General features: G+C 52.3%; 1 protein-coding gene across 3 annotated transcripts in view; it reads left to right on the plus strand.

Annotated features, from left to right (window-relative positions):
* Positions 1-12,850: 12,850 nt before the first annotated feature.
* Positions 12,851-13,222, plus strand: part of IMMP2L (inner mitochondrial membrane peptidase subunit 2) — a 1,808,057-nt gene continuing 1,807,685 nt past the window's right edge. Inside the window, exon 1 of one of the 3 annotated variants that reach the window (XM_073619898.1) lies at positions 12,851-12,991. The gene's annotated coding sequence lies outside the window, so the exon portion shown is untranslated. Of the gene's footprint in view, positions 12,992-13,125; positions 13,201-13,222 lie in introns of those variants that run through there. The other 2 variants (XM_073619901.1, XM_073619902.1) reach the window with 2 other exon arrangements.

Below are 13,222 nucleotides of genomic sequence, written 5' to 3' on the forward strand. Positions count from 1 at the left end.
AAAAAAAATACATTAAGCATATACATGTTGGGAACAAATACAACAAATGCAATACAGTAGGCCCAGGCAGGTAATGGGAAGCATTCAAGAGAATTCAAGCATTCAAGAGAAGGTCACCTCTATGTTCAGCCCGACCCCGCACCATTGTCAACACAGACATGACAGGGCAGATGTGGACAGATCAAGGTGCCTCATGAAGAGTAAACATGCAAATAAAATATCCTAACACCAACCTAAGATATATACAAGTGGACATTATACAAGCATTATCCCAAATTGAGCTATACATCATGAATAATGATAGAAAGGAAATATGGCATTATGGAGGATTATGGAGAAAAAGAAAACAACCTTTGTTGGGGAAAAGTAGGGAACAGAGAAGGAAGATCAAAAGAAAGGTGCATCTGTGAGGGAAATGTGCAGCTATTCGAGCAGTACTTGGGCACTGTATGGTAAAAGTATTTAATCTATAGTGATCTCTGGTGAATAATATATCCAACCTGACCATATGTCTTTAAACTTATCTTGTTGATCTATAACCATATGAACCCATCGTTCAACCACCATAGTTACATCAACCTCCCGCTTCCAATCCAACAAGGTAGGGCACTTAGATTGTTTCCAAAATCTAGGTATTAATGATTTGGCCGGGTTCAGTTTATGACGTTATTTTTATAACGTTTGATGGAGAAGGAACCCCACGAAAAAGAAAATGCATAGGGTTCTATAGGTCTAAGAGTCAGTCATTTAATCCATGGGGCGATATCCTCCCATTTGACTCAGACATTTATCTTGAAGCAAGAATCCAGACTATCCACAATCACAGAATAGTGCTGTCAATTTAAGCTTTGTCTTCCATGAGCAATGCAGTGATTGAGTACTTCCTTTAAGGACACATCATCTTCTAACTGTAAAGTAATCTATCTGACCAATCCCAAAAGGGACACACTGACCAAAAGGGGTGACTCCAAACACTAGACAAGTTTCCTTTTCACAAGGGCATAACTCTGACATTCTTCTGTGAGTGAATGAGAATGAGCTTTAATTCAGTCACCATAGGGAAATTACAAAGCCGTCTTTGGGGGCACCTGAAATACTTGTACTGCTTTCCTTCTATCTTAAGGCCTCTCACCAACCTTACAAAGAAAGGATCAAAAACTTCATCCCCATCTTCTTCTTTGGAAGAGTCTGAAGAAGGTTGGTTGACGTGAGAAAGCTCTGAGACTATTTACTGGTTTTGAAAGGAAAACTGTACTTTGCCAGAATAAATGACTCTTGCACAAGGTGAGTTCAAACAACTCATTTAGAGTGTCTTGACCAATTGGGTAATGAATTGTGACAATTGTGCTCAACATCATCTTAACCACTTCAGCACCAGAAGGATTTACCCCCTTAATGACCAGGCCATTCTTTGCGATATGGCACCGTGTCGATTTAACTGACAATTGCGCGGTCATGCGACATTGTACCCAAACAAAATTGATGTCCTTTTTTTCCCACAAATAGTGCTATCCGTGAAACGCGTCGAGTGCTACTAGATGCCAAGACACACCTGGTTTCATTATGTACATTTATTTATTGATTCAATTCATCATGTGTATGTTTATCATGTCTACCCATCAATTGTATTGAATGCTATGAGCAGCATATCTCAGTGTAAGTCATGTGACTACCTATTTATTCAATACAATGTTCTTTCCCAAGAATTTGGTATGATTTCTAGATTGTAACAATAAATCATGTATTTGTATTTATACTTATGTACCCATTCTGTCTTTATTATTTGACATGGCGGGCCTCTCTCAAAATCCCAATTATCTCTCCTTTTCAACATAATACAGGGATGGAGGTCTGCCATTTGGCTGTGCCAGGTCACATCCAATCCAGAACTTTCTTTCTGTGGTATTTGATTACCTCTGTGGTTTTTATTTTTTGCGCTATAAACAAAAAAGGACTGACAATTTTTTTTATAAACTATACTTTTTACTTTCTGCTATAATACATCAAAAAAAAAAAAAAAAAAATCAGTTTAGGCATGTATTCTGCTACATATTTTTGGTAAAAAAAAAAAAGAAGCTCAATAAGCGTATATTGACGCAAAACATCTACAAAATAGGGGAAAGATTTAGGGACTTACTAGTAATGGCGGGGATCAGCGATTTTTAGTGGGACTGTGACATTGTGGCAGACAAATCTGACCCTAAGTGACACTTTTTGCTGATCAAAGGGTTAAGTGCTTTCTAACTGTGAGGGGGATGGGCTCACTGGGAGTAGAGGGAGATCGCTTTTCCTAATCAATAAGCAGATCTCTCCTCCTCCCCTATCAGAAAGGGGATCCGCCTTGTTTACATAGGCAGATCCCCGTTCTGCCTCTCTTCACCGCAGGTGCATGCCCGCTGTATCTAATGCACGGACCGTCATACAGGTACATCAGTTCACGCAGCTGGGCCGCCCTGCCGCATTATTTGTGCGGTGGGCGGTCCGGAAGTTGTTAATCACTGACCACTTGAACAAAGCTGGATTCATACAGTCATGCTAATCTGCATTTTCTTTGGAAAAGTCTAATGAGAAATAGATTGAACAGGGAAGGCTCTGGGATTAGTTGACTGATTCTGGAGGGAAACTGGCTGTTGCCAGAATAGATAATCCCTGCACAGGTTGAGTGGAAACAACTCCTTTTATATGTCTTAACTATGTGCTTAATGAAATGTGACAAACTTTTGGTCCTCATCATCTTCATCACTGACTGCTTGAACAAAGCAGGATTCATACAGTCATGTTCATCCGCATCTTCCTCTTTGGAAGAGTCTGAAGAGGGATATTTGCCTGGGCACTGTCCCCTGCCTTCACTAGTGGCACTGGTCTTTATTAGGGGTTGGCAATGCAGTGTGTCATCCACAAGAACGCTCAGTATCTCAGTAAGCCCTGGTTCACACCAGTGCGATTAGTCATGCGATTTGACAGTTCAAAATCACATGACAAGTCGCACCCCATTGCCGGAAATGAAACTGTTCAAATTGTTGCGACTTAAGTCTCAGCGACTTTGAAAAAAGGTTCCTGCACTACTTTTTATGATTTCATTGCATCTTGCATTGACTTCTGTTAAATGAAGTCACAAGCCACAATGAAATCGAAGTTTCAAATCTCACTAATCTGCGGCTTTGAAATCACAGAGAGAGAAATGACACTTAGTGCTTTGGAGAGAAGCAAGTGAACACTTTAGAAAGATGTGCCTTGTTCAGATTTCATGTCTGAGTTTTGAGCCACTTTACTGCACTCTCGTTCTGGGGGCACACAGCTTGGCGATTAGTGGTGCCCCATATCTCTCAGACACAGCATATTACCGATCACGATATAGAGCCTATGACATGACAGGCTCTTTACCATGTGATCAGCTGTGTCCAATTCCAGCTGATCACAGTGTAAACAGGAAATGCCGGCTATCGGCATTCTTCACCTCGCGCTGACAACACGTGAGGAGCGGAGAGCCGGTAAGCAGCATTGCACAAACATCTGCACTGACAATCAGGGCACTGATCATCAGTGTCCTGATGATCAGTGCAGCCCCAACAGTGCTGCCAATCAGTGCCCACCAGTCATGCCTGTCATCATTGCCGCCTATCAGTGCCTTCTATCAGTGGTTATCAGTGCTGCCCATCAGTGGTTATCAGTGCCTGTCATTGCTGCCTATCGGTGCCACCTATCAGTGTCAATAAGTGCTGCATATCAGTGCCACCTATCAGTGCCCATCAGTGCTGCATATTAGTGCTTCCTCATCAGTGCCACTTCATCAGTGCCGCCTTATTAGTGCTCATCAGTGCAGCCTCATCAGCGCCCATCAGTGAAGGAGAAAAATTACTTATTTACAAAATGCTATAAGAGAAACTAATAAAAACTTTTTTTTTTTTTTCTAAATTTACAGTCTTTTTTTGTTTGTTTGGAAAAAAATAAAAAACCCAGTGTTGATAAATACCACTAAAAGAAAGCTCTATCTGTCTTCAAAAAAATATAAAAATGTATTTTGGGTACAGTGTTGCATGACCGCGCAATTATCATTCAAAGTGCTACAGCACTAAAAGCTGAAAATTAGCCTGGGGAGGAAAGTGGTAATGGGGGTGCTCCACAACTGCATGCAAGGTACATTATTTTGGCCTGCTAGTGCGGGGTCCATTTAAGGTTGTCAAATGCTCTTTGAAGAGCGATACACATTCAGAGTGCATTTGATTGTAATCCAGGCCTATGGCTAACATTAAACAGACTACTGTCTTCAGGAGCCCAAGGGCTCTTATCTAGGCACCTGGGCTTTAAAGTGGTAGTAAAGTTTTTATTTTTTAAGTTGAACCTACAGGTAAGCCTATAATAAGGCTTACCTGTAGGTACAGTGAATTTGCACTATTTAGGAGATATTCACACTGCATGCAGGCGGTGACGTCACCGGCGCACGTGCCCTTCGTAGGGTTGCCACCTTTTCTTCAAGCCAAACCCGAACACTTTAGCGGCGCATGGCAAATGTTTTTGTGGTATACACTATAGGATTTTAAAGACCTGGAGGAGAGCAATAATACGCTTAGCTTGCCGCAGCAAACAGTGGGTGTGGCCAATTTGCGTTAACAGGTGGCAACAGATTGGTGTGTGACTATCTCGGTTACTTGGGGAGCCACAGTCCGGTCTGAGTAATGTGTCTGGGTTTTAGGCAGACTGAAACCCAGACACATGATTCAAAAGCTGAGCTATTCAGGTGAATCCCGGACAGGTGGCAATCTTAAGTGTCATAATACAATAATAAAGGGGTCAGTATCACCCCCCCCCTTTGTAATACAGGGGTCAGTGTTACCCCCCCATAACACAGGGGTCAGTGTCACCCCCTTCATAATATAGGGGTCAGTGTTACACTATTCATAATACAGACCCCCCTCCATAGAGGACCCCCATTACTTAAGAATGACCTTATATCAGTGCTCCCCTTAGAGACCCAAAAAAATAAAAATTTAAAAAAGGCAGCACAACCTTGCCCTAAAATTATATTGATTCATATGTGAAAAAATAATTGTGAATGATGGTGTCAACCCCCAAGGATAATCCAAGTATTAATACACTCCAATCTTATTTAAACATATATAATGTTCAATCTCCACACACATATAATACTATATAAATAATGGTGTAAATCCATTTGAAAATGTGTAGAGCTAATATCCAATTTATAAACTCCTTTTGAGTTAGATACATTGGATATTAGCACAACACATTTTGGAATGGATTTACACCACTATTCATACAGTATTATATGTGTATGGAGATTTCACAGTATATACTGTATGTTTAAATAAGATTGGAGTGTATTAATACTTGAATTATCCTTTGGAGTTTCCACCATCATTCACAATTTTTTTTTTTCACATTTGCATTAATATAATTATAGCAGGAGGTTGCACTGCATTTTATAAAAAAAATATTTAGTTTTTTTGAGGTTTTTTTCTTTTTTTTTTTTAGATCAGCGTCCCCTTTATCCGATTTTTTTAAGAGACCAGCCGTTAGTCTTTAAGGGGGGTGCTGATATAAGAGGACTGTGATATAATGGGTGTCTCTAAGGAGGGGGGTGATATAAGGACACATTGATCTAATGTGGGTCTCTAAAGGGGGTGCTTTATCTAATAAAGGTCTCTAAGTGGGGAAGGGGTGCTGATATAATGGGGGGTATCCAAGGGGGGTGCTGACTGCTGATCTAATTGGTCACCAGCAGTTAGAACCCCCGCCCCACAGACTCCCCCCATTAGCTCAGAGTCCCCTTCTTTTATACCCCCCCCTCGATCAGGGAACACCCCCATCAGTGTCCCCTACCCTGAAAGACCCCCATTAGACTGCCTTACCAAGAGCCACTTTGAGCCAGGAAGTGTGGGAGCTGGAGTTTGGGGTGGAGCTCCTTTACTGTAGTGCTATTTTCCTTTCTACCATTGTGTGTGGGGGGGACTTGGGGAGAAGTGTGTCGGCAAGACACAGTAATCAAGACACATCCGAACTGGTGCACTCACACACAGGGCTGCTGTTAGCAATTATTTGGGCCCCGTAAAGCCTACCTCCTGGGGCCCCCACCCCCTGAGGAGGGAAAGAGGTGGTGGGAGGTGAGAATGGGGGAGGTAAAAGAGAGGCAGGAGAGAGAGGGGTGAGAGAGAGAGAGGTCGGGGTGCATGAGGGGCTGAGACAGTGGGTGCCTGAGAGAGAGAAGGGGGCTGAGAGGGAGGGGGTGAGAGAGAAGGGAGGTGAAAGAGAGGGGGCTGACAGAGAGGAGGCTGGGTGAGAGAGGGGTGGGGTGAGAGAGTGGGGGATGAGATGGGGTGGGGTGAGAGGGGGGTGGGTGAGAGAGGTGGGGGTGAGTAAAGGGCTGAGAGAGTGGGTGCCCGAGAGAGAGAGAAGGGGGCTGAGAGGGAGGGGGTGAGAGAGAAGGGAGGTGAAATAGAGGGGCTGACAGAGAGGGGGCTGAGTGAGAGTGGGGTGAGGTGAGAGAGTGGGCGGTGAGAGAGGGTGGGGTGAGAGAGAGAGGTGGGGGTGAGTGAGGGGCTGAGAGAGTGGGTGCCTGAGAGAGAGAAGGGGGCTGAGAGGGAGGGGGGGTGAGAGAGAAGGGAGGTGAAAGAGAGGGGGCTGACAGAGAGGGGGCTGGGTGAGGGAGGGGTGGGGTGAGAGAGTGGGGGATGAGATAGGGGTAGGGTGAGAGAGGGGTGGGTGAGAGAGGGGTGGGTGAGAGAAGGGTGGGTGAGTGAAGGGCTGAGAGAGTGGGTGCCCAAGAGAGAGAAGGGGGCTGAGAGGGAGGGGGTGAGAGAGAAGGGAGGTGAAAGAGAGGGGGCTGACAGAGAGGGTGCTGGGTGAGAGTGGGGTGATTTGAGAGTGGGGTGAGGTGAGAGAGTGGGGGGGGTGAGAGAGAGAGGTGGGGGTGAGTGAGGGGCTGAGAGAGTGGGTGCCTGAGAGAGAGAAGGGGGCTGAGAGGGAGGGGGGTGAGAGAGAAGGGAGGTGAAAGAGAGGGGGCTGACAGAGAGGGGGCTGGGTGAGAGAGAGGTGGGGTGAGAGAGTGGGGGATGAGATGGGGTGGTGTGAGAGAGGGGTGGGTGAGAGAGGTGGGGTGAGTAAAGGGCTGAGAGAGTGGGTGCCCGAGAGAGAGAGAAGGGGGCTGAGAGGAAGGGGGTGAGAGAGAAAGGAGGTGAAAGAGAGGGGGCTGACAGAGAGGGGGCTGGTGAGAGTGGGGTGAGGTGAGAAAGTGGGGGGTGAGAGAGGGTGGGGTGAGAGAGAGAGGTGGGGGTGAGTGAGGGGCTGAGAGAGTGGGTGCCTGAGAGAGAGAAGGGGGCTGAGAGGGAGGTGGAAGAGAGGGGACTGGGTGAGAGAGTGGGGGTTGAGAGAGGGGGGGTGAGAGGGGTGTGGGTGAGAGAGAAGGGAGGTGAAAGAGAGGGGGCTGGGTGAGAGAGGGGTGGGGTGAGAGAGTGGGGGATGAGATAGGGGTGGGGTGAGAGGGGGGTGGGTGAGAGAGGTGGGGGTGAGTAAAGGGCTGAGAGAGTGGGTGCCCGAGAGAGAGAGAAGGGGGCTGAGAGGGAGGGGGTGAGAGAGAAGGGAGGAGAAAGAGAGGGGGCTGACAGAGGGGGCTGGGTGAGAGTGGGGTGAGGTGAGAGAGTGGGGGGTGAGAGAGGTGGGGGTGAGAGAGAGAGGTGGGGGTGAGTGAGGGGCTGAGAGTGTGGGTGCCTGAGAGGGAGAAGGGGGCTGAGAGGGAGGGGGGTGAGAGAGAAGGGAGGTGAAAGAGAGGGGGCTGACAGAGAGGGGGCTGGGTGAGAGAGGGGTGGGTGAGAGAGTGGGTGCCCGAGAGAGAGAAGGGGGATGAGAGGGAGGGGGTGAGAGAGAAGGGAGGTGAAAGAGAGGGGGCTGACAGAGAGGGGGCTGGGTGAGAGTGGGGTGATGTGAGAGTGGGGTGAGGTGAGAGAGTGGGGGGTGAGAGAGAGAGGTGGGGGTGAGTGAGGGGCTGAGAGAGTGGGTGCCTGAGAGAGAGAAGGGGGCTGAGAGGGAGGGGGGTGAGAGAGAAGGGAGGTGAAAGAGAGGGGGCTGACAGAGAGGGGGCTGGGTGAGAGAGGGGTGGGGTGAGAGAGTGGGGGATGAGATAGGGGTGGGGTGAGAAAGGGGTGGGTGAGAGAGGTGGGGGTGAGTAAAGGGCTGGGAGAGTGGGTGCCCGAGAGAGAGAGAAGGGGGCTGAGAGGGAGGGGGTGAGAGAGAAGGGAGGTGAAAGAGAGGGGGCTGACAGAGAGGGGGCTGGGTGAGAGTGGGGTGAGGTGAAAAAGTGGGGGGTGAGAGAGAGAGGTGGGGGTGAGTGAGGGGCTGAGAGAGTGGGTGCCTGAGAGAGAGAAGGGGGACTGAGAGGGAGGGGGTGAGAGAGAAGGGAGGTGGAAGAGAGGGGACTGGGTGAGAGAGTGGGGGTTGAGAGAGGATGGAGTGAGAGAGAAGGGAGGTGGAAGAGAGGGGGCTGACAGAGAGGGGGCTGGGTGAGAGAGGGGTGGGGTGAGAGAGTGGGGGATGAGATAGGGGAGGGATGAGAAAGGTGGGGGTGAGTAAAAGGCTGAGAGAGTGGGTGCCCGAGAGAGAGAGAAGGGGGCTAAGAGGGAGAGGGTGAAAGAGAGGGGGCTGACAGAGAGGGGGCTGGGTGAGAGTGAGGTGAGGTGAGAGAGTGGGGGGTGAGAGAGGGTGGGGTGAGAGAGAGAGGTGCGGGTGAGTGAGGGGCTGAGAGAGTGGGTGCCTGAGAAGGGGGCTGAGAGGGAGGGGGTGAGAGAGAAGGGAGGTGAAAGAGAGGGGGCTGACAGAGAGGGGGCTGGGTGAGAGAGGGGTGGGGTGAGAGAGTAGGGGATGAGATAGGGGTGTGGTGAGAGAGGGGTGGGTGAGAGAGGTGGGGGTGAGTAAAGGTCTGAGAGAGTGGGTGCCCGAGAGAGAGAAGGGGGCTGAGAGGGAGGGGGTGAGAGAGAAGGGAGGTGAAAGTGAGAGGGCTGACAGAGAGGGGGCTGGGTGAGAGTGGGGTGATGTGAGAGTGGGGTGAGATGAGAGAGTGGGGGGTGAGAGAGAGAGGTGGAGGTAAGTGAGGGGCTGAGAGAGTGGGTGCCTGAGAGAGAGAAGGGGGCTGAGAGGGAGGGGGGTGAGAGAGAAGGGAGGTGAAAGAGAGGGGGCTGACAGAGAGGGGTGGGGGGAGAGAGTGGGGGATGAGATAGGGGTGGGGTGAGAGAGGGGTGGGTGAGAGAGGTGGGGGTGAGTAAAGGGCTGAAAGAGTGGGTGCCTGAGAGAGAGAAGGGGGCTGAGAGGGAGGGGGTGAGAGAGAAGGGAGGTGAAAGAGGGGGGGCTGACAGAGAGGGGGCTGGGTGAGAGTGGGGTGAGGTGAGAGAGTGAGGGGTGAGAGAGAGAGGTGGGGGTGAGTGAGGGGCTGAGAGAGTGGGTGCCTGAGAGAAGGGGGCTGAGAGGGAGGGGGTGAGAGAGAAGGGAGGTGAAAGTGAGGGGGCTGACAGAGAGGGGGCTGGGTGAGAGTGGGGGTGATGTGAGAGTGGGGTGAGATGAGAGAGTGGGGGGTGAGAGAGAGAGGTGGGGGTGAGTGAGGGGCTGAGAGAGTGGGTGCCTGAGAGAGAGAAGGGGGCTGAGAGGGAGGGGGTGAGAGAGAAGGGAGGTGAAAGAGAGGAGGCTGACAGAGAGGGGGCTGGGTGAGAGAGGGGTGGGTGAGAGAGGTGGGGGTGAATAAAGGGCTGAGAGAGTGGGTGCCCGAGAGAGAGAAGGGGGCTGAGAGGGAGGGGGTGAGAGAAAAGGGAGGTGGAAGAGAGGGGGCTGGGTGAGAGTGGGCTAAGGTGAGAGAGTGGGGGGTGAGAGAGGGTGGGGTGAGAGAGAGAGGTGGGGGTGAGTGAGGGGCTGAAAGAGTGGGTGCCTGAGAGAGAGAAGGGGGCTGAGAGGGAGGGGGTGAGAGAGAAGGGAGGTGGAAGAGAGGGGACTGGGTGAGAGAGGGGGTTGAGAGAGGGTGGGGTGAGAGGGGGGTGGGTGAGAGAAAAGGGAGGTGGAAGAGAGGGGGCTGGGTGAGAGAGTGGGGGATGAGATAGGGGTGGGGTGAGAGAGGGGTAGGTGAGAGAGGTGGGGGTGAGTAAAGGGCTGAGAGAGTGGGTGCCCAAGAGAGAGAAGGGGGCTGAGAGGGAGGGGGTGAGAGAGAAGGGAGGTGGAAGAGAGGGGACTGGGTGAGAGAGTGGGGGTTGAGAGAGGGTGGGGTGAGAGGGGGGTGGGTGAGAGAGAAGGGAGGTGGAAGAGAGGGGGGCTGGGTAAGAGAGGGGTGGGGTGAGAGGGGGGTGGGTGAAAGAGAAGGGAGGTGGAAGAGAGGTGGGGTGAGAGAGAAGGGAGGTGGAAGAGAGGGGGCTGGGTGAGAGAGGGTGGGGTGAGAGAGAGAGGTGGGAGTGAGTGAGGGGCTGAGAGAGAGGGTGTCGGAGAGTGAGAGAGAAGGGGGCTGAGAGGGAGGGGGTGAGAGAGAAGGGGGCTGAGAGGGAGGGGGTGAGAGAGAAGGGGGCTGAGAGGGAGGGGGTGAGAGAGAAGGGAGGTGAAAGAGAGGGGGCTGACAGAGAGGGGGCTGGGTGAGAGAGGGGTGGGTGAGAGAGGTGGGGGTGAGTAAAGGGCTGAGAGAGTGGGTGCCCGAGAGAGAGGAGGGGGCTGAGAGGGAGGGGGTGAGAGAAAAGGGAGGTGGAAGAGAGGGGGCTGGGTGAGAGTGGGCTAAGGTGAGAGAGTGGGGGGTGAGAGAGGGTGGGGTGAGAGAGAGAGGTGGGGGTGAGTGAGGGGCTGAGAGAGTGGGTGCCTGAGAGAGAGAAGGGGGCTGAGAGGGAGGGGGTGAGAGAGAAGGGAGGTGGAAGAGAGGGGACTGGGTGAGAGAGTGGGGGTTGAGAGAGGGTGGGGTGAGAGGGGGGTGGGTGAGAGAAAAGGGAGGTGGAAGAGAGGGAGCTGGGTGAGAGAGTGGGGGATGAGATAGGGGTGGGGTGAGAGAGGGGTAGGTGAGAGAGGTGGGGGTGAGTAAAGGGCTGAGAGAGTGGGTGCCCAAGAGAGAGAAGGGGGCTGAGAGGGAGGGGGTGAGAGAGAAGGGAGGTGGAAGAGAGGGGACTGGGTGAGAGAGTGGGGGTTGAGAGAGGGTGGGGTGAGAGGGGGGTGGGTGAGAGAGAAGGGAGGTGGAAGAGAGGGGGCTGGGTAAGAGAGGGGTGGGGTGAGAGGGGGGTGGGTGAAAGAGAAGGGAGGTGGAAGAGAGGTGGGGTGAGAGAGAAGGGAGGTGGAAGAGAGGGGGCTGGGTGAGAGAGGGTGGGGTGAGAGAGAGAGGTGGGAGTGAGTGAGGGGCTGAGAGAGAGGGTGTCGGAGAGTGAGAGAGAAGGGGGCTGAGAGGGAGGGGGTGAGAGAGAAGGGGGCTGAGAGGGAGGGGGTGAGAGAGAAGGGGGCTGAGAGGGAGGGGGTGAGAGAGAAGGGGGCTGAGAGGGAGGGGGTGAGAGAGAAGGGAGGTGAAAGAGAGGAGGCTGACAGAGAGGGGGCTGGGTGAGAGAGGGGTGGGTGAGAGAGGTGGGGGGTGAATAAAGGGCTGAGAGAGTGGGTGCCCGAGAGAGAGAAGGGGGCTGAGAGGGAGGGGGTGAGAGAAAAGGGAGGTGGAAGAGAGGGGGCTGGGTGAGAGTGGGCTAAGGTGAGAGAGTGGGGGGGTGAGAGAGGGTGGGGTGAGAGAGAGAGGTGGGGGTGAGTGAGGGGCTGAGAGAGTGGGTGCCTGAGAGAGAGAAGGGGGCTGAGAGGGAGGGGGTGAGAGAGAAGGGAGGTGGAAGAGAGGGGACTGGGTGAGAGAGGGGGTTGAGAGAGGGTGGGGTGAGAGGGGGGTGGGTGAGAGAAAAGGGAGGTGGAAGAGAGGGGGCTGGGTGAGAGAGTGGGGGATGAGATAGGGGTGGGGTGAGAGAGGGGTAGGTGAGAGAGGTGGGGGTGAGTAAAGGGCTGAGAGAGTGGGTGCCCAAGAGAGAGAAGGGGGCTGAGAGGGAGGGGGTGAGAGAGAAGGGAGGTGGAAGAGAGGGGACTGGGTGAGAGACTGGGGGTTGAGAGAGGGTGGGGGTGAGAGGGGGGTGGGTGAGAGAGAAGGGAGGTGGAAGAGAGGGGGGCTGGGTAAGAGAGGGGTGGGTGAGAGGGGGGTGGGTGAAAGAGAAGGGAGGTGGAAGAGAGGTGGGGTGAGAGAGAAGGGAGGTGGAAGAGAGGGGGCTGGGTGAGAGAGGGTGGGGTGAGAGAGAGAGGTGGGAGTGAGTGAGGGGCTGAGAGAGAGGGTGTCGGAGAGTGAGAGAGAAGGGGGCTGAGAGGGAGGGGGTGAGAGAGAAGGGGGCTGAGAGGGAGGGGGTGAGAGAGAAGGGGGCTGAGAGGGAGGGGGTGAGAGAGAAGGGAGGTGGAAGAGAGGGGGCCGACAGAGAGGGGTGGGGTGAGAAAGAGGTGAGGTGAGTGAGAGAAGTGGGGGGAGAGAGAGAGAGGTGAAAGAGAAGGGAGGTGAAAGAGAGAGGGGGGGCTGACAGAGAGGGGGCTGTGTGATAACATGACATGTTGGGGGTACTTGAGGACTGAAGTTTAGAAACATTGATCTAGAGGTAAGTATTTCATAATGTGCTAGTATGTGATGATCATGCGTACTAGTGCATTATACTATTGCCTTGCAGGGGATTTTATTTGTTTTTTAATCCTCAGGTTTACTACCACTTTAAAGCATGAATCCACATCAGCCATATCTTTTCATTTGTAACACAAATTGCAGAACGATACAAAGTCCACTAGGAGTGTGAACTATCTGCTCAAAGTGGGATCACCATAAAGCTCTGCCTGCAAGCCATGCTATTTGTTTATGTGCCGCAGCAAAAGCAGCAAGCCCCGCCTCTACAAATCGTCACCACGCCCAGCAACACACGTCCACTCTGCACGTGCTGAAGAGTAGCCTGGCTAGGGGGAGCAGAAACACACACAGGTAATGACTGGCTGCAATGTGCTCTGTGTGTAGACGAGCTGCGCTCAGCGAGACCTATAGTGTGTCTAGCCGCTAGTAATGTGCAATGAGGCGGACGTAGAGGACATAGAATCAATAGGGAGCTGTCACGTAGGCGTGCAGCGTGCTACGTCACAGTGATCCCCGCAAGTCACACGGGACTGCTACGTCACACAAGGCTGCTGTGTGTGGTGGGTGAGCTATCACTCTGAG

The sequence above is a fragment of the Aquarana catesbeiana genome, linkage group LG03, assembly GCF_042186555.1.
Source record: "Aquarana catesbeiana isolate 2022-GZ linkage group LG03, ASM4218655v1, whole genome shotgun sequence".
NCBI classification, from domain to species: domain Eukaryota; kingdom Metazoa; phylum Chordata; class Amphibia; order Anura; family Ranidae; genus Aquarana; species Aquarana catesbeiana.